Here is a 21184-nt window from a genome sequence, read left to right on the forward strand (position 1 = left end):
AGAAGGGTAATGGGATCCCAGGAAAAGAGAGAAATCAGGCCACATGACCCAGGTATATATAGGGGTGGGGGTAGAGACAGAGCTTCCTGGAGTCACTGTCTTTTCCTATAATAATAGCCTATAGTATTATATATACTATAAAGTATATACGATTATAAGTATTCTAATACATACGATGTGTTCTTTTTTTTTTTTTTTAGATTTTATTTATTTATTTGAGAGAGAGAAATCAAGAGAGGGAGAGGAAGCACAAACAGGGTAAGGAGCAGAGGGAGAAGCAGACTCCCTGCTGAGCATGGTGCCTGATGCAGGGCTCGATCCCGGGACTCCAGGATCATGACCTGAGCTGAAGGCAGGCGCTTAACTGACTGAGCCACCCAGGCGCCCCTCTACGGTGTATTCTGAGAGCTTTACCTGTATGCACTCATTTACTTGGCACTGCTGCTGGATGAGGGCGGTACTGTGATCTGTTAAGATGAGCGAACTGAGGCACAGAGAGTTTAAGTCACTAGTTCCCGTGTCCGTGGAAGAGCTGGGATTCAAACCCAAGCAGTCTGGCTTCCTTTAGGAGAAACCAACCCTCTGGCTTTGTCTGGGGAATATCTGAGCCTTGCTGGCAGGGGCATAAGGAGTGCCCAAGTGGCTTCTGGGGTGGTGTTGCTCACAGAAGCTGCCCGTCAAATGTGACCCATTCTGGACCCTTGGTATTTGCATGAATTCAGACTAAACACTCTCAGAGAGCCATTGGTCCATTAACAAAACAAAACAAAACACAACGCAAACAATGTGTTTGTTGAGGGACATGCAAATGATATGCAGGTTAGCACAGAAGCCAAATAAGTGTGACTGGGGGGTTGGGGTGGTGGTGGTGGGGAGGCAACAAGGGGCGGAAAGAAGAGGTAGGGATGTAAGATGGGGGAACGAAACAGAAACCACAGGGTGTGTGGAGGGACGTTTTTGAGCCCTTTTCCAGCTTTTGCTTATGTTCCAGGCATTTAAAAATAGTGATTTATTCTACCTACTGAGGTGGAGAAAAGAAGAGGAGGCTGAGAATTCTTCTAGCCCTGAGAGCAGAGAGGGACCCCCTGGGGGGGATCCAGGTGTCTGACATGGAAGTCCCAGCTTCAGTATGGCTCTGCCCTTCTCTGGCTCTCAGTTGTGTCTCCTAAACAGAAGGGACTGAGTGAGACGGTCCCTCAAGTTTCCATCTCCAACACATTCAGATTCCTATATAAGAACTCAGTGGGGGGAAAAAGAAGAACTCACTGGGGAAAACCAGCGTGGGGGCTGGAGTCCTTGTGTGTGCGTGCAGGGGGCAGGACTAAACAAACACTTGGTAACTAGGATGAGCTCAGGGCCCTGAGGGAAAGGCTCTGCAGGGGGTGACGGGAAGGAAGCCAGACCAGGCAAGGCCAGACCCCAGAAAAGTGAATGGGGGTTGGACTCACTCATTCATTCAACATTATACCTTCAGAAATTAAAACCTAGGAATCTGAGCTTCCCGTCCAAGGAGGCTATCATGAGACTAGGAGCTCTAAATGTCTAGGAAGGGCAAACTCTCAGGTCCCTCCCCAATTTTTGAGGTATTGTGGGAAAAATTAGCTAAGTTACCAAGTACCAGGTACAGAGCTCAGCATTATGCATATATTACCTCATTTAACCTCAAAATAATCCGAAGAGGCAGCACTTTTTATCTTTCAAATCCCTTTCCCGATTTCATCTTCCCGATAACCCTCTAAAGTTAACAAAGCCATTTGACGAGGAATCAAAAAGCAGGAAAAGGTGAAATGAGATTTCTAATAGGACTTCTCTAATCGGTAAGGGTGGGACACCCTCGAGGAATTATGGGGGTTCCCACTTCCTGTGAAGATCTTTTCTACTCTAGGTTTCAGGATTGGCTTAGCTGAAGGAAGGCGGGGTGGGCTTTCCAGACCTTGAAAGACAGGAGATGGGGTTATGCACCAATGTCACCCGACGTGTTACAGGTTAGGAATAAGAAAATGGCACCCTGATACCTTTGATTTGTTCCTGAGAAGTCTTTAGACACAGAAACCATCACAGAGTTGGGGAATTCCTTGAACTCTGATGAGAGAGCCAAAGGAGCTTGAGAGGCCAGAGGCTGAATTCTGAGTTAAGGAGCTGCCCGTTGTTTCACCAGCTACTGGCTCAACCCAGGATAGAAGGAAATTAGATATACAGAGGGACTTCCCTATTGTTTGAGTTGATAGGGGATCTTGCCTCCTGTGGGTGATTGTAAAGTTAATAGATTCTTCCATCACCAGTCAGCAGGAGGTGGGGGTATGACTGGTAGTGGTGGTGGAAAGGGGGGATGGTAGTGGAGACGGAGTGTTTCGCCTAGGTGACCTCTGACCAGTTAGAAGAGCCTGAGATTTCTGAGGAAGAGGAGGAGGAGGAGGAAATTTGCCAAAAGGGCACTTTGAGGGGAGGGTCCCTGTGTTGGGCTCCAGCCTGGGGTGAAGTCAGAGACATAAATCACACCTCCCAACTGCCCGTTTCCGCTTTGAGCTCGGTTCCCAGCCAAAAGCCCAGCTATCCTGCCAGGGGAGGGGTGAGTGTGGGGATGGGGGAGGGACCAAGGAGCTGGAAGCCCGCGGCTGGGCTGGGAATGGGAATCAGCTGGGAAGGAGCATCTGCTCTCATCAGAGTCATGAACCGGGCTCAGGGTGAGGGCTGGCAGGGCGGGAGCCTGGAGACTTCCACAGCCCTGGGCTGTAGGTCTCCATTCTACTTGGGACACGCCCACAGCCACACCCAATTTGCAGAATTCTCTCCCGCAAACCAAACCACCGTGATGTGCCTCAAGGCCAGACACCTACACAGACACACCCCCTCCCCGTTCCCACCGGCTGGTGCCCGCTTTTGTCAGAAAACCCAGAGATCTTCCGGGGACCTGCACTAGGACAGAGGGGTAGGGGTGAGAGGAGAGTGTCTTGACCCTCATGAAGGTCGGCAAACACCCTCCTCTAGGGATCCAGAGGCCGCCCTTCTCGTCCCTCTGGCCCTTCCCCGCAGGGGACAGGTCTGGCTGACCTTGGCTCTTAGTTTAGGAGACCCTCGGGGTCCCCGTCCCCTTGGTGTGCCCTGCCTCCGAAGCAGGACGTGGAGCGGGAGGCCTGACCCTGAGTCCGCCTCTTGGGTGAGGTAGACGTTTGAGGGCAGGAAGTCGAGAAAGCAACTCAGACAATGGCGTTTTCCGCTGGCTGGGTGCCAGGTCGCTGGGTTCTGTCTGACCCTAACAGCACCTCCCACCTCTTCCTTTGGTCAGCTTCCCACTCAGTGCTCATTTGTGGGGGGAGAGAGGCAGAGTTCCATGGGAGAAAAGGCCTTTCCCCGTCAGCCCTTTTCCAGGTGACTGTTCTGGATTGATCAGGGATTTGGGGGCATAAGTAACCTTGTCCAGCCTGGGACCATCCCATCCGTGCCCGGTGTTCTCTTCCATGGAAAGGAGTTTGCCATGACCCCTCTATGGGATAGCATACATCTAAGGGGAACCATTATGGGGCACCTAGCTGGCTCAGTCAGTAGAGCATGCAACTTTTTATTTTTTTTTAAAGATTTTTATTTATTTGTCAGAAAGAGAGAGAGAGAGAGCACAAGCAGGGGGAGCGGCAGGCAGAGGGAGAAGCAGGCTTCCTGCTGAGCAGGGAGCCCGATGTGGGACTTGATCCCAGGACCCTGGGGTCGTAACCCCAGCCGAAGGCAGACGTTTCACCTACTGAGCCGCCCAGGTGTCCTGAGCACACAACTTTTAATCAGTCTTGAGGTCATGAGTTCAAGCCCCACGTTGGGCATGGAAACTACTTAGAAATTAAAAAAAAAGGGGGGGGGACCATTATGCTTGTATTTTGGGCTAAGTTTGCCCCATTCTGTTCTCTGAATTATCTGTTTGCATCCCCATTAGACTGGAAGCTTTATTTTAATTTTATTTTTTAAAAATATTTTATTTATTTACTTGAGAGCTAGAGTGAGAGAGCGTGAGAACACAAGCAAGGGGAGTGGCAGAAGCCGACACGAGGCTTGATCCCAGGGTCCTGGGATCATGACAGGAGCAGAAGGCAGATTGCTTGGCTGAGCCTCGCAGGTGCCCTTGGACTGGAAGCTTTAATGGAACGAGGATTGTGTGTCCGTCAGTTGGTATGGCCCTCAGACCAGCATCAGGAAAATAATATATACTTCTTGATATGCAAAATGGCAATATGATAATATAGGAGGAGGAGAGGGAGATCTTGGGAATGCTGGAATAAATTATTTATTTATTTATTTATATGTAAAATATATAAATATAAAAATATATTTATTTTATTTTTTTATTTGACACAGAAAGAGAGAGAGAGAGCTCAAGCAGGTGGAGCTGCAGGCAGAGGGGGAGGGAGAAGCAGACTCCCCGCTGAGCAGAGAGCAGATACGGGGCTTGATCCCAGGACCTGGGGATCATGACCTGAGCCAACGACAGACACTCAACAGACTGAGCCACCCAGGTGCCCCTGGAATATATTTTTTCATAGGAAAGGGGAGGGCGTGAGGCTACAGCTACCAGGGCCACTTAAATGGGGAATAAATTGACACCGAAGCCTCCTTCCTCCCCCACCTGTGAGGACCAGGAGAAGCCTCTTCCCAGTACAACCTCTGTCAGCCACTTGAGTCTCAATGATTCAGTACTGTTTCACTGTGTGTCCAATTTATCTTTAGTCCTCTCCTGTGATTTTAGGGTCTGGGATGCACCGTCCCCTGTACCATTCATCAAGGCCTGAACACGCTTCCCCAGCGATTCTAACCCTCCGTAATGCCCCACTCTTCTGAATTCCTGCACTCACAGTCTGGACTACACCGTCCAGCACTTAATTATGCAGGGTATTTATAAAGCCCTTGTGCTGTTTAGAAAGTGGATACGTTTGGATGTATATATGGTAGAAGCAACAGTAAATATCTTACAAAAGCATGTTCCATGGAATTTTTAATGCTTACGTTTGCTTTTTGTTACTGTGCTTCTAAGCTGCCCAGGGAAGGTGTACGTCATGCCGGGAAGATGACCTGGGCTCGGACGCTGCCTTCCCTCGTTTAACAGATATGTGACCTGGGCAGGTTCCTTAACATCCCTGGGTCTCGGTTCCTTCATCTGTACAGCGGAACTCATACCCTCCTTGATCTGTTGGGAGAATTAAATGAATATAGTGTTTGTACGATTACCTGCCACAGTGCTTGACTACAAATACTAGAACTTCATTCAGTCCGGCTGATGAATCTGAAATCTATTCAAAGTCTGATATGCTCTTTGAATGAAATGGAATGTATTTTATTGGTCAGTTCTCAGCACGGACGTTACTTCCTCCAAGAAGCTTTCCTTAACCGCCCCCCCAGTTCCTCGGGTTTCTGGTCACCGCACCGGATCTTCTGTTTAACTGTCTCCCCCACCAGACTCAGCCCTGAGCTACGGGTCTCGTTAACTTCAGTTTTCCATTGCCTTGCACGTTGCTTAGATCAGTAAAAATTCTGTGAATAAATGGAGCTTTTTAAAAAAAGCAATGGCAGGGCCACCTGGCTGGCTCGGTAGAGTCTGTGACTCTTATCTCAGCGGCGGGAGTTTGAGTCCCACCCTCGGGGTAGAGTTTACTTAAAAAAGCAATGGTAAATGTAACAGTGATGCTACAAAATTATTTCTGAACTGTGTGACAGATCATTTTTCAATAAGATCATCTTACAGCAAGATTGAACTTCTTGCTGTTCTGCTTTCGATGTACATGCAATTCCTGAAATGTGTCTGGAGACGAGGTCCGGCTGCTTGTTGACTTTGGGCGTCTGAGCTGTCCCCCACAGACTAGTTTGTAGGTGTGGCAGAGACCGCTGTCGCCCAGCATCCCGTTTCCTCTTCTTTCTTTTAGGAATATGACCCCTCCCCCGGCCACCCACACACCGAATCTTAGCGCAGTAGGTGGCTGCCAGCTAGACACTGCTCTGTCCGGCCTCTCTCTGAGTAGGGTGGCCACATAACTGAGTTCTGCTTAATGGAATGTGAATGAAGCAATGTGTGTAACTTCTGGGTCATGTTCTTAAAATGGAAAGCTGATTGTCCTCTCCTTCCTCTTTCTTCTCTGCTTGCTGAGACACGGTGACACACTGAGCAGCCACCTCTGACCAAGCCCTGCAAGCCTTTTCCACCAGTCAAGGACTGTCTACCCATGTCCTTCTGGTCTCTTCCTTTATTTGAACTACTCTGTTTGCGGGTCTCTTTGTTATAGCAGCATGACCTACATTCTTTGAAAAAAGACTAAGGGCGCCTGGGTGGTTCAGTTGGTTAAGCGGCTGCCTTCAGCTCAGGTCATGATCTCAGGGTCCTGGGATTGAGCCCCATGTTGGGCTCCCTGCTCAGAGGGGAGTCTGCTTTTCCCTCTTCCTCTGCTCCTCCCCCCTGCTCATATGCACTCTCTCAAATAAATGAATTAAATCTTTAAAGAAAAAAGATTAAGATCACCATGAAATCATGAAATCTCAGCCTACTTTGAAGAATGTTTTCAAGGAGTTCAAAAATAAAATTGAACCAGTTTCAAAGAAAATAGAATCTGCTGACGTCTATTTAATGGCATTTTGTGAAAAACTATGGAATTTGTTCTATCATGAACATATTCAAATTTCTTGCAGGTGTATAAACATCCTACCTCTTCTATTTAGCATAATATATTATTTATGATAACTTTGAAGTCCTAGACGGATTATGGGGTAGCCAACCTCCGAGACAGCTTAGTGATCTTCATCTCATGGTGTTCAGGCCCTTTCTGTGTTCCCTTCCAACGCTGAAGCGTGGCTGGCCTGTGTGCCCGACACAGTACTGTGGAAGTGACATGTGTGACTCCCAAGGCTAAGCAGTAAAAAGGCGTTTCAGTGTCCAACTTGGTCTATCTCTTGGATCACGTGCTCTGAGGGAAGCCAGTTGTAGGTCATGGGGATACTCAAGCAGCCCTACGGAGAGGAACTTGGGCCCTCCCCAAAGCCAGCATTGACTTGCCAGAATTTGAGTTCATTCATGTGAGTCACCTCGCAGTCCTAGGTGGCCAACCCTAGTCAAGCTTTTAGAGAACTGAGGTCCTGGTTGACATCTTGCCTGCGACCTCGTGAGAGACGTCAAGCCAGAGCCATCTAGCTGAGCTGCTCGTGAGTGAGCTCCTGGCCCACAGAAACTCTGTGAGACAATAAACGTTTATTGTTGTTTTAAGTCACTACATTTTGGGGGCAATTTGTTATAATAGATATGATTTGTTAGATATAATTTGTTATAATAGATATCCAATGTAGATTATAAATTCCTGGGAAGTGGGATTCGTGAGTTAAACCTATTTTACTTCAAGTTACTGCATCAACTACCCCGTACTTCCACCTGGGAGGTTAGAGGTACTAAAATGCCTGGTGGGGGGCGCCTGGGGGGCGCAGTCGTTAAGCCTCTGCCTTCGGCTCAGGGCAACGCTGGGATCGAGGCCCACGTCGGGCTCCTCCGCTATGAGCCTGCTTCTTCCTCTCCCACTCCCCCTGCTTGTGTTCCCTCTCTCGCTGGCTGTCTCTCTCTGTCGAATAAATAAATAAAATCTTAAAAGAAATAAATAAAATGCCTGGTGAAATGTGAGAGGTGAAATGACATTCCCCTTGAAACTCAGCATAATGCGTGTAAGTGAGGAAAAACAAGATGTTAATCAATCTGATTCTTTTGACCATTTTTTATTTTCTGAGGGTATTTAGGATTCCCCAGAGTGGAGGTGAGGACAAAGGAATAGAACTCAGGTGGCAGGGTGAATATTGGTGTTTGTCATTCTGGAATCACCCTAAAATCTCTGTTCTCAATTGTTAAGTGGAATATGTTCTTATGTCTGTGTATATAGAGAAGCTTTGGTAAGTGAGGAGTTTCCGGTATCCTGTGGAAACTCATCTGGAGAAAGGAAGTAAGACAATGCCTGGAGGGAAAGGAAAGGGTTGCCTCTCTTCACAGGATAAATCAGGCACAGGTCCTTTCCCAGGGACCAGGGGGACACGGCACAGGCAGCCAGAACCACCAGAGGCAGCCCGCTGTGAGTCTGAATGGGCAGGAACGGCCTGCGTGAGGAAGGGCCGCTCTGCAGGCAACAGAGCAGAGATGGGAGACAGACATGCATTAGACCCAAACTCCACGTGTAGTAATACGGTGGTTCCCCCCCGTCTGCGGGGGGCACCTTCCAAGACCCCCCCACTGGATACTGGAAACCGAGATGGTACCAAACCCTATACACCGCATGTTTTCCTAAACATACATACTAATGATAAAGCTTAACTTATAAATCAGGCACAGTAAGAGATTAACAACAATAATGAAATAGGACAAGTGTAACCCTATGCTGTAATAGCAGTTCTGAATGTGGCCTCGCTCCAGTTATCTCACTGTACCACACTCACCCTTCTTCTCACGACGATGTGAGACAATAAGGTGCCTCCGCGATGAGACGAGGGAGGTGACTGACGTGTGTGACTACTGACCTTCTGACATGTTGTGAGAGACTCATCTGCTGCGGGACCGTGGTTGACCGCAAGTAACTCAAACTGGAGAAAGTGAAACTGCAGACTAGCAGGGGTGGGGGAGGGGCTACTGGACAGCGGGTGTCCCCCAGAGGAGCGCCACTTTATTTCTGACAGTAGCTTGAGATTCTTTTGGTTGCAAGGTTGACCAGAGCCTCCAGCCTTCGAGGTAGACAGACGAGGAGGTCCGGACCTATGATCTTCACATCCCCGGGGCGGTGGATGCCCAGTGTGGGAATAGAGATGGTGGGAGTAGGGACACCGGGAACTCCAAACTTTCACTTCCCCTCCTCTAGTACATGGTTCCCTTAGTGTAGACACCGCTTGTGCCTGGGGTCACACAGGGTTCTGTGGGTGCTATCCTGGTCACCCTCAACAAGGGAAAGTCAATCACTTCTCAAAATTAAATAGCAGATACTGAAGGAGGAAGCTATTCTAGATACCATCTAGCCCAATGTCCTTATTTTACAGATAAGGAAACTGAGGCCCAGAGAAATTAAATGAGTTGCCCAAGGTCATACAGCCAGTGTGGGGCAGAATCTGGGTATCTTTATACTAAGGTCTTTCCATCATGCCACGTTTGCCTTCACTCTAATTCCCACTTGCCCTACTGGCTCCCAACTTCAAGTTCTGGGTCATATTCAGAAAGGTCCATTTCCAGACTTTTGCAGTGGAGGGGTGAAGATGAAGAGCCTCTGCTACTGCTTCTGGATAGAACGTGATCCCCTTTCCCTGCCTCCCTTTCTCCTGTTGCTCTCAGTGGGGAAGCGAGTCTATTTCTCCATATGCAGGAGGGCTCTCGGAAGTTCTGGGCTCCATTCAGTTTGTGGCCGGGGAAGCTGATGGGCACAATGCCCTGGGATGCCCTCTACTTTGGCAGGGTGGTTGTATCCAACTGGTGGTCATGGCCTCGTGCCCACTGGCAGGGAGGGTGCCCACCCATGCATTAACTCGGGGCCTGGCATCCGGAGACGCCAGATGGCTGGCGGGATACCCACGCTGCATCTTGCCCAATCTACTGGTCCTGGTTTGTGTCACTTTTAGATTTGTAGATGTGCGGGAATTTTACGAGGGGGGGTCTCCCCATGGATTTAAGGTCAGACTGGCAGGAAGGACACCTCGCTGCCGACTAGAATCTGTGCTAAACAGCATGGACCTGGACTTCAGGAAACTCCTTCAAATGTCTCTGGGATTCCCCTCTTCCCATCTTTCCCGCACCGTAGAGCTTTTTGGATCCCCCCTTCCTAGCCTCATATCAGAAGCTGACAGGTCTTGGGGGCTTGGTTGGCTCAGTCAGATGAGTGTGCTACTTTTGGTCTTGGGGTCATGAGTTCGAGCCCCATGTTGGGTGTAGAGATTACTTAAAATAAATAAATAAGGGGCGCCTGGCTGGCTGAGCTGGTACTCTTGGTTTCATACCAGCTCAGGTCATGATCTCACGGTCTTGGGATGAAGCCCGGAGTTGGGCTCCCTGCTCAGGATTCTCTCTCTCCCTCCCCCTTCTGTCTCCCTTCCCCTCTACCCCTCCCTCCACTCACACCCTCACTCTCTCCCTCTCTCTCTCTCAAATAAATAAAATCTTAAAAAATAAACAACCAAACTTAAAAAAAAGAAAAAAGCCGACAGGTCTTAGTATGAAGTCAAAGTCTCCAAGAAAGGGAAGTAAGAGAAACGGGGTGTAAACAGGTTAGGGTAGGTAGGGACTGGGAAAAGGCAAAGGTATCTTGCTTATTGTCTCCCTCAGGCTTCAGAAGACGCTGAAGTCTGAAGTGTATTGCACTGCGTCCCAGAGAGCCTTAGACCGCATCTCCACCTGCTGGACACCAGGAGATCGACAACCCTGTCTCCGCTTCTTCAGAACGTAGACTAAAACTTCACTGACACTCCACCTTTATTCCAAGGTTAAATTCTTCCTTCTCAGAATCCGTTGAGGCCACATTTTTTCTCTCTTGGAAGACTGCCTTTCCAGAAGACTGGATTCTAGGGAGAGCTGGGTACAATTTCCCACATTCACTGTCCTCTTCCTAACAAAAAATCTCTCAGAGGCTGGATGAAGAGCCTCCCCTCCTCGCATCAGCTGTCCTAGGTGTGGGGTGCTTGAAATCTATGCCTTCCTTCACACCTGTGAACTATGCCCACAAACAGAAAGCGGCGGATAGGTGGGGTTACGCTTAGGCAAAGATCACACGGTCCCTGTTAGGCCTTAGGGGCAGGGAGAAGGAAGAATAGAGAACGGCCCTTATTTGTCTCTGTCCTGTACCTGACTGAGATAAGGGTGTGTGTGTGTCCTCTCTACCGCTGTCTTCATACTCATGGCTGCTCTCCTCTTCCCACGCCCACTAGGATAGACAACTCCTTTCAACTTTCAAACCCATTAGCGATCCCTCAGTCCATGTTGAAACCGTGGGCTAGCTAGTCCCTGGAGTCCCTGGGCCACATCTTCAGAAGTGAAGATCATTTGTAAGTAGTGACAGCTCTCAAATGGATCCTCTATTGGTGAAATAGGACAATGTCAATAAACACCCTTAGAATGGATTAGGCTATACAGTACTATCAATCCACGGAGGGTATAGGGCTAGGACAACAAATGACGTCAGATCCAGAAACCGCTCTCCTTTCCCAGACTACGTCGGGCTCTACCCAGATTAAGTAAAAAGCAGTCCTTTCTTTTTTATCTTTTGGATGCCTGGCCTTGACTGAAAGGGTACCCTTTGTCTTTCAAATTATTTTTTTAGAGAAAGAGTCTGTGTGGGTGTGCATGGGCTGGGGGGCTGGGGGGAGAGGGGAAGAGGGAGAGAATCTCAAGTAGACTCTGTACTGAGCATGGAGCTGTTGGGGGGTCTCATCACAGGACCCTGAGATCATGACCTGAGCTGGAACCAAAAGTCCAGTGCTCAGCCGACTGAGCCACCTAGGCACCTCCCCAAATTTTTTATTAAAAGTTAGAAATCAGGACGCCTGGGTGGTGTAGTCGGTTAAGTGTGGGACTCTTGGTTTTGGCTCAGATCCTTGTCTCAGGGTCATGCAAAGAGCCCCCATCAGGTTCCACACTCAGCACAGAGTCTGAGTTTCTCCCCTCTCCTTCCCTTCTGCACCCCCACCCGCCACCCCGTGTGCTCTCTCAAATAAATAAATAAATTAATTAATAAAATTTTAAAAAGCTTTTATTTATTTATTTGACAGAGAGAGAGAGAGAACGCACAAGCAGGGGGAGCGGCAGGCAGAGGGAGAGGGAGAAGCAGGCTCACTGAGCAGGGAGCCGGATGTGGGGCTCAATCTCAGGACCCTGGGATCATGACCTGAGCTGAAGGCAGACGCTTAACCTACCGAGCCACCCAGGTGCCCCAATAAATAAAATCTTTAAAAAACATTTAAAAGGAAGAAATCAAGGAGTAAACACAATGTGTGGAGATACTCCTGCGCTGTCTGTGCTTCCTGTCATCTGTGTATCAGGGACCCTCAGTTTAGTCGTTACGGCTCAAATGCACCGAGTGCTTACTCCTCGCGCCGCTAAAAACTTTAGTGCATTTCCCCCATTTATACCTTTAAGTGATCTTGTGATTCAGGTATGTTTCCTTTACTTCCTCGTGTTCTTAATCGTTACTATGCTATCCTCTTTACTGTGTGATTAACGTCTGGAGTTTTTCAGGATCCATTAAGGACCTGGGTCCTTCAAAACTCAAATAGTGTCGTTATCTTCCTTGCAAATTCCTAAGAAGCCTTTATTCAAAGTAATATGTGGTTGGAGAAACTATATTGTACATACGAATGATATGAGGTGTATCGCGAAAAACAGGTTCCTGGGCGCCGCTTCCAGATACTCTGATCCAGGAAGTCTGGACCAAAGCCCAGGAATCTGCATTTTAAAATAAGCACCCAGGGGCGCCTGGGTGGCACAGCGGTTAAGCGGCTGCCTTCAGCTCAGGGCGTGATCCCGGCGTTCTGGGATCGAGCCCCACATCAGGCTCCTCCGCTATGAGCCTGCTTCTTCCTCTCCCACTCCCCCTGCTTGTGTTCCCTCTCTCGCTGGCTGTCTCTATCTCTGTCAAATAAATAAATAAAATCTTTAAAAAAATAAAATAAAATAAGCACCCAAGTAATTATGGTGTGGGTGATATTTGGATTATGCTTTGAGAAACAGTGCCTTTGACTATAAATGGCCCGAGGATAGGGCTGTAACTATAACCAAGCTTCATGTGTACACCCATTTAATTTGCCGCATGTAGCAACACACGTGACCCCGGAGGTTGTATCATCCGTGGCTGCGGACTAAACGCGCTCACGCTCATCTCATTTATTTTCTGCTCCACGGAGAGGCAGCCCTGCGGCCTCCCTGTGAGATGCCCTTGGAAAAGAGGCTGCGTTACGCGTTAAGAGGCCTTTTCTCTTGCTTATCTGCGATCTCTCCGTGCACAGGTTTGCTGAAGGCTGAGCGTGACACACTGGCCCTGGTGATTCTGCAGTCGCCACTCGAGAGGCCTGAGAAGCAGCTGTCATTTTTCTCTACGGTTTGAAATGCACGGTGCAGGGGGCGGGGTGAAGGGAGGAGAGCCGAGGGACTAAGCAGAGAGCAAACGAAGAAAGCACAGGAGCAGGGGGGAAGTGAAGGGCTGCACGCGGAGCCCGGAAGAACACAGGCTTCTCTGAAGAAAGACAGCTCCTATTTCGAAGGAAAGAACTAAAAACAGCAGTGGCAAACCGGCCCTTGGCTACCATCTGAGGTTTGCCTGCAAATTGTGTTCTGAAAAGAAGTTTACATGAGAGAAGAGAATGAAGGGCAAGTCTTGAAGGAAAAAAAATTGGGCCCAAATGACAGCAAGCACCTCAAATAGCCCCGAGCAGGTGACAGGGACGCGGGGAAAGCTCTGGTTAATCTCTGGCCTACCTGACGCAGCCTAGAGGCCGCTTTTCAAGCCCTTTTTATAACAAGCCTGGCTTTGGAGGTTGTGAGGACTCTTTCTAGCTCCTAGAATGAATGATGGTTCTTGAAAGGATTTCTTTCGCAGAGCCATGAGTCTGTCATGGTTTGTCTCCCTCTCTGATTTCCTCCCAGTTTTCCCTCCCCTCCCCTATGACTCTCTGCACTATTTCTTATGTTCCACAGATGAGTGAAATGATATGTTTTTCTCTGACTGACTTAAACAAACTAAGGGCTGCCGGAGGGGTGGTGGGGGGGGGATGGGGTAACTGGGTGATGTGATGAGCACTGGGTGTTACAGGCAACTAATGCATCACTGAACACGCCATCGAAAACTAATGATGTACTCTATGTTGGATAATTGAATTTAAATAAATTAAAAAAATAAAGAGATGATGTTCAAGGTTAAAAAAAATAATTTCTTTTCCCCATGACACCTGGGGGCAGATTAACCAAAACTCCAAACTGGGAAATTAGGGAACTCCCGAGTTGCTCTGGTGTGGTTTTATTTTTTTTTTTTTTTTATTTTTTTTTTATTTTTTTTTTAAAGATTTTATTTATTTATTCGACAGAGATAGAGACAGCCAGCGAGAGAGGGAACACAAGCAGGGGGAGTGAGAGAGGAAGAAGCAGGCTCATAGCGGAGGAGCCTGATGTGGGGCTCGATCCCAGATCGCCGGGATCACGCCCTGAGCCGAAGGCAGACGCTTAACCGCTATGCCACCCAGGCGCCCCTATTTTATTTTTTTTTAAAGATTTTATTTATTTATTCGACAGAGATAGAGACAGCCAGTGAGAGAGGGAACATAGCAGGGGGAGCGGGAGAGGAAGAGGCAGGCTCATAGCGGAGGAGCCTGATGTGGGGCTCGATCCCAGAACGGCCGGGATCACGCCCTGAGCGGAAGGCAGGCGCTCAACCGCTGTGCCACCCAGGCGCCCCTCTGGTGTGGTTTTAATGCACTGCGTGCGATTCGGCCCGGCGAAGGAAAAAGCCTTCACTTTCTATGTTACCTTCTTCCCTCTGCTTCTCTCGCCTTGGCTAGATGCCTCAGAGAATACTTTAAGGTTGACAGGATCATCTTAGAGAATAATCAAAGGTAAAGCAAGCCCTAGAAATGCTTGTATAATCTTCCTCTTTAGACATGGTTTTCAACTGAATAACAAAGAAAACAAAACTCTAGGTTTGGCCGGGAACTTGGAGCTCATCTAGTTCAATCTTACTTTATGGGACACAAGAATGAGGCGCACAAAGTTTAACTGATGTTTCCAAGGTCACCGGGCTGGTCTCAGATGGAAGATAAGTGTGTACCGACTCTTAGTTCACGGTTACCTGTCTCCGCTGCTTTCAGAGCCACCGTTCTCCAGGAGCTGAGCCCACACCTGCTCACTTACTGCAACACGTTTTTGATTTTTTTTAAAGAGGGGGGCAGGTTGGCATATGGCACTTTTTTCTTTGAACTTTGAAAGTAACTGATTTCCTTAAAAAAAAAAAAAAGATTGAGCTAATCTTATTATAAAACGAATATTCAAAACTTCAACACACCCTAGAGCAAGCTCTCAATACTTCAGCTACTGATTGTCTAGTTTCCTTCTTCCTTCCACTGCTGACCGTGCATTTGGGTATTTACATTGGTCAATAGCTCTGTAAAAATCTGATACTATGTATGTTGTGGGATTGTTCCTGGCAGCTTCCTGACCCCTGGATTGTAGCTACGGTGCTGTGCTCTTAAACTCAGTATCAGAGACTGCAGTTCCCTTGGTGGGTTAGTTCGGTGGTGTTCTGAGTGTCACTCCTCGAGGTGCCATCTTAGTCTGCTTCTCCAGCTAGTCAAATGGTTTCGTAAGCACTTAATAATGCTCGGTACTGTTTCCTTTTTGCTTAAAAATATTGAGTGTGGTTTTTTCCTGTTCTAAACCTTGACTGATACAGGCATTTAGAAGATAATTACAACACAACTCAATAAATGGGATTAAAAATAGTATGCACAGAGGACAGCGGGAGCCTAGATCAGAGAGCCTGGAATACTTACCCAAGGAGGGAGCGTTTGAGTTGGAAGTTGAAGGTGGAATATGCTAAGCAGAAAAGTGTTGGAACAGGGAAGAAGCAAGTGCATTTTAGAAAACAAGACGTGCCAAGGGATGGTCACGGAAGAGCACAGTGTCAGAGCGATGGTGAGTTCACCATGGCTCAACTCTGAGCAGAGTCAGGAGACAGCAGGGCTGGAATAAGTGTAAAATGCTGTGGGATTAGGAATACTGCCTTTAGGGGTAGCAGACCTGACTCCAGTTCTGGTTCCTCCACATAGCAATTAAGTAACTCTGGTCAGATCTCATATATTCTATCATCCTCAGTTTCTTTATCTACCAAATGGGGACTAATAATATCTACTCCATGGGGCTACGTGAAATTGAATATGACAACATATCATGTACTTTTTGTCCAGCGCTTGGCGCATATCCAGTGCTCAAAAAGCCTTTGCTGTTATCAGTAGGTAAATTGGGAATGGATTACTGACTATCTGGGATGCTGTGCTAAGGCAGGTGGACGATAGACTGAAATGCGGAAAACCCTGTGGCTAGTCCAGGAAGGGGTGATGATGGGAAGTGAGGCAGTGGCAGTGGAGAGACAAGGAACTGGCTGGCGTCAGAAGTCATCTCTGGTACTGAAATGCCGGGATTTGGGGACTAACTGAATTTGAGGAGTCCTGAAAAGACCACTAAGCTAGATGAGTCAAGTATGAGGAAGAACATGTCTAGGTGGTAGCTGAAGCCCAAGGCTCTAAGCAGCTCCAGGTCCAAGGCCCATTTGAGGAAAGTGCCTGAATAGTTCTTGTAGTTCTACTCCCTTGGGCATTCAAGGAGCAGTGGGTTGTTTCTTGTGATGCTTGTGGCTAGGAGCCGTATCAATGCCACTTCTTGAACGGGCAGCAGCTCTACGGAGGTGGCTTCCTACCTGTTACAGAAGCAGCAAAGCCTCCAGAACAGTCTTTGGGAGCTGCTTTGGAAGCCCGGTCTAGAGTTCGTGTCTTTAGCCTTCCCAGCGACTCTGATCCGGAACGAGTCCCTTCCTGCTTAGACCAGCTCAGTAGGTACTTTTACAACCGAATCTGGATCACTATGGGGGACACAGTGTGTGTTTATTTTTATGGATATATCTTGACACCCAATGTGGCGCTCAAACCCACAGCCCCGAGATCAAGAGTCGCATGCTCCACTGACTGAGCCAGCCAGGCGCCCCTGTTTTTAAATTCATTCATTGGTTTGGTGCATGGGGCTGGGAAAGGGTGTGTCTGTGTTTTAAAGAACAAATGTAACCTCATTTTTGTAGCTTAAGCAGTTCAAGATTAAAGACTATTTATTAATGAAGAGTAGAACGCATATAAAGAAAAGAGTTAAAGAGAAATAAAATTAAGGTAAAGAGAAAAGAGCGAATAACTTGCGAAAGATAGTGGAGGATAGAAGTGCTGTGATAGCCAGCCTGCAAGATAGCCCCCCGTGATCCTCGCCTCCTGGAACTCATGCTGTGAAATCCCCTCCGCTGTGTAACCAAAAGCATATTGTGGGAATGATGTCATATGACTTCTGAAGTTAGGTCATAAAAGAATTTACAGTTTCCATCTTGCTCTTAACTTACTCTGCAGGAAGGCAGTTGACATGTTGTGAAGACACTGCAATTTCTGCCAACGACCAAAACTGCTATGCCAAGCAAGTAAGCGAGCCACCTTAGAAGGAAATCCTCCAGCCTCAGGCGAGTCTACAGAAAACTGCAGCACCGCCTGACATTTTGACTGGAATCACACGAAAAACCCCAAGCCAGGATTACCCACCTAAGTCACTCCTGAATTCCTTACCCACAGAAACTGTGAGGGTAACATGTTAGTTATTGTTCTAACCCACTATGCTTTGGGGAAATGTGTTATGTATGTAGCAAAAAATAACTAGTACACTGGGATACAGGACAGGTAACGAGGAAGAAGCTAGCCTTGAGAGGAAGTGTACCCCTGAAATAAAGGTTGAAAATGGATGCTCTAAGAGTTCCGTCTAGGGATGGAAAAAAGAGGAAGTTAAGTTTGATGACCAGTACTTTCTCTAGAGAATAAGAGGCAAAGCTATCTGCTGAAACTAAGGATGGGAAGTAGGGACTATAAATTTCAGAATAATAAAAAGGGTGCAGTGCTCATCAGGTAAATCTGAAAAAGCCAAACAGGAATGAGTATCTGAATTAAGAAATCATACACCTGCAGTGGAGTCAGCTGCCATACCGACGTGCTTTTCTACCACTATGCTCAATAACCCAGAAGAGACAGAGTATAAGAGATGGTGAGTTTCACCTGACTGGCGAACTGGTGAAGCAGAGATAGTAAAAGAACAATGGAGTCAAGAAAACTCAGGGTGCTGATTTAGGCCACTGAAGTGACTGACCAGGAAGTCCAAGCTGGCAGACATGGAAATGAATTCAGGAGGAAACTCATAGCCTGGGACAATGAGAGGTTGAGTGCAAATTACCATTTAGGGAAACAGGATGCGTCTAGAGGCCAAAAGCAGTAAATGAGAAATCAGAAGTCCCGAGATATGGTCACAGCCAGCACTAACAAGCCATGGATCCTCAGCAAAGATAACATTTTTGAGGCCTCTTTTTCTTCCACCCGGATTAAAGTACGTAAAATGCCAAGAACGAATAGTGGCTTGCCTACAGTAAGCACTCTGTAGCTATATACTAATTGTTGCTAATGTCTTAAAATTTTATACTATTTAATACACACATATGAAGCATAATAAGATAAATACCAGGAGGGGTGCCTGGGTGGCTCAGTTGGTTAATGGACTGCTTTCAGCTCAGGTCATGATCCTGGGGTCCTGGGATCAAGCCCCGCATCTGGCTCTCTGCTCAGCAGGGAGCCTGCTTCTCCCTCTCCCTCTGCCTGCCACTCTCCCTGTTTGTGCTCTGTCAAAAAAATAAATAAAATCTTAAAAAAAAAAAAAAAACCAGAAACCTACCACCCAACTTATTGAACAGAATATTAATACGCTGTGTTTTTTCCTTATCCCACCCCCCTGGCTTCTCCCCTGAAGATAATCAGTGTCTTGAATTTTGTGTTTATCTTTTTTTTTTTTACTGTTATGTTCCACGTTTGTACAGGGCCCGTTTCTTCATATGTAAGATGGAGCTTTGGATTACGTGCTCTCTAAGCTCCCTTCCAGCTCCAAGGGTATATGAGATATGATGGGTGGGCATCAAAATTACTTACCTAGTGGAATCATATAATAAATGCTTATTTTTCAAGGGTTTTATAGAGCTAACGCACTGACTTTTCTGTTGAAATCTCCAATTCAATGAAAGGGTATCTCAATGGAGTTTCTAATCTCAAGATCAAGACTTTCCATCACTTTCAATTTGCACCTCTGCTAGAAAGTTCTACCCTAGAGAAAACCAACACAAGGAGCTAAATAATCTAAGCCCCGGACCCTATCCGATGAAAACCAGAAACCCAAGACTGAGGAAATAGAACTGAAACAGTTGAACTAGGAAAGCATATTTATTTCAATGACAAGTACTTTAATAAAAGTGAGGAGGTATGTCTGGGTTCATATGCAATTTTTCATACAACCTGGATTTATTTCCTCCATAAAAATGTGTGTGCATGTATAAAATAAAACTAAACTTGTCTTCTTCATGTTTCCTCAAAGATTCTTATGCTATTTTAGTTTTTATATAAAACAGTCTTTAAATAAGGCAAACACAAATGCAAATCTGCTGGCCATATGGTTGATCTCCAGGGTTACTGTCTGGCCTAGGATGCTATTTTTCCTAGCTATAAACAATCTGAACTTTTCTATTTGTCTCACCAGGTACCAAGTTTAGGGGTTAAGTGAGTTGGGGCAGACAGTGGGACTGCTGTGTAAAGGGCAAATGCCCCGTTCATACGCAGGCCTGCATTTATCAGACCTCGCTATGGCTGGAATAGAACGTCACCTGAGACTGTGGGCGTGGCTAACAGGTTCACGTGTCTTCAGTGGCCTCTCAAGAGGCCATGCCTGTAAAGTGGGATGTGCGTATGTTCTGAACTTTAATGGTACCAGGAAGACAGTGATCAAAAGAATGAGTGGTCACTATAGAATCCTTCTCATGGTATTTAGGTAGTTTTCCTTATGCTCCCCACGGAACTGGCACAAGACCTTAAGGGTCACCTTTCCAAGGCCAGGCCTGCTTCAATCATTTAAAATACAGCATACAAATCACCTTGATTTTTATAACCGCCTCTTTTAAAATGGCAACAATAAGCATAATGTCATCTCCTCAGTTTCTGCCTATATCGGAGCTTAATAGGAGCTGGGCGCGGTAAAATCTAAGGGCCCCAAGAATGCCGACCTATGTGTATACATTTTGTCTGAGGTCAGGACAGCCACAAGGAGCTACCTGTCTCTACCTCCACAATGAGAGAGTGTGCAGTGTGCTATTTAAGATTCAATCCAGATGCTCTCCGTGCTGACCTCACGAACAGCTCCCAAGACAGCTCGGCATCATTTTTACCGACATGTGTTTACTCCCGGTGAGAACATTTGCACATCACAATGGCACTTCTAGAACCCCTACAGAGAAAGGCAATCTTCCAAAAATGCAAATCCTCTCCTTGGGGTAGAGTATAGAGTATGGAGGCCTCAAAGGCTCTCAAGGCTAAGCTTTGAAACACTTCTGCATTTAACCTTTAACACTTGACTTTAACTGAAATTAAAGCAGAATATTTAGCTGCTTACTTGTTCACATTCCAAAGGGAGGGCATTCTCTGAAAAAGAGGGTCTCACAGGTAAATTCTCCCCAATTCTGATGGGACCTAGAGTCACTTCTTTATTCTTGTTTTTGGGAATCTCCAAAAATTGCCAACAAACTAAATCTCGACTAGTGAATTCTAGGCCCAATAAACATCCTAAGCAGTCTCTGAAAGATCCTGGACCAGACAAATTGGCTGCTTTAATCATTCGTGTACTCAAGATACCGCAGGACTGTTTATTTTGTGATATAATGAAATTAACACAGATAGGTATTCCCCGACAGTGAGTGCTACTCACACTCGAAAAGGTCAGATGTTTTATGATTTTGTGATTTCTATTCGATTCCCTTGTTGAGCTGTATTCAATCAGCTAATTCTTTGCAAAGAGACTCACACCCCCGCTTGTTTTCTCTAAACTAGGCAGGAGTTCTGGGTTACAAGTATAGTATAAGAGTTTTGTTCTGTCATCACCTAAACAAATGAAATCAAAAGGGTTTTGTATTTTCCAGTGATAAGACTACTAAATACCTTAAGCTGGTGTGAGGTATTGACTGATAAACAACCAGAATTAGTGGCACAATGGGTGTTTTTTCCCCTCCTCAATACATTATCACCCTCCCCAGAGGAAATGGTCTAGTTATTCACGCAAGATCACACAGCTAGAAGCAGAAGTACCACCATACCGAGGCCATCCTGAACCTGTTTTTAGGGACTGCAACTAAATAAACAGCTCTGCTTCTAGTAGGAGAGAATCTTGTTTTGTGTAAATATCATGAAAGAAGACATTCCACAAGAGCCCACTCCCCCTTATCTGTTACTCACAAAAAATGCTAGATAGATCATTTTTGAAATTATCAGTATGCTTCATCCAAATCCTTATCTATACCAGATCCCCAATCCCTCTCCCTGCCAGACAGATTTAGAACCAAACCAAACCTGAACC

Source organism: Ursus americanus, chromosome 25 (genome assembly GCF_024610735.1).
Source record: "Ursus americanus isolate L20-20 chromosome 25, mUrsAme1.1.p, whole genome shotgun sequence".
Lineage (NCBI taxonomy): Eukaryota > Metazoa > Chordata > Mammalia > Carnivora > Ursidae > Ursus > Ursus americanus.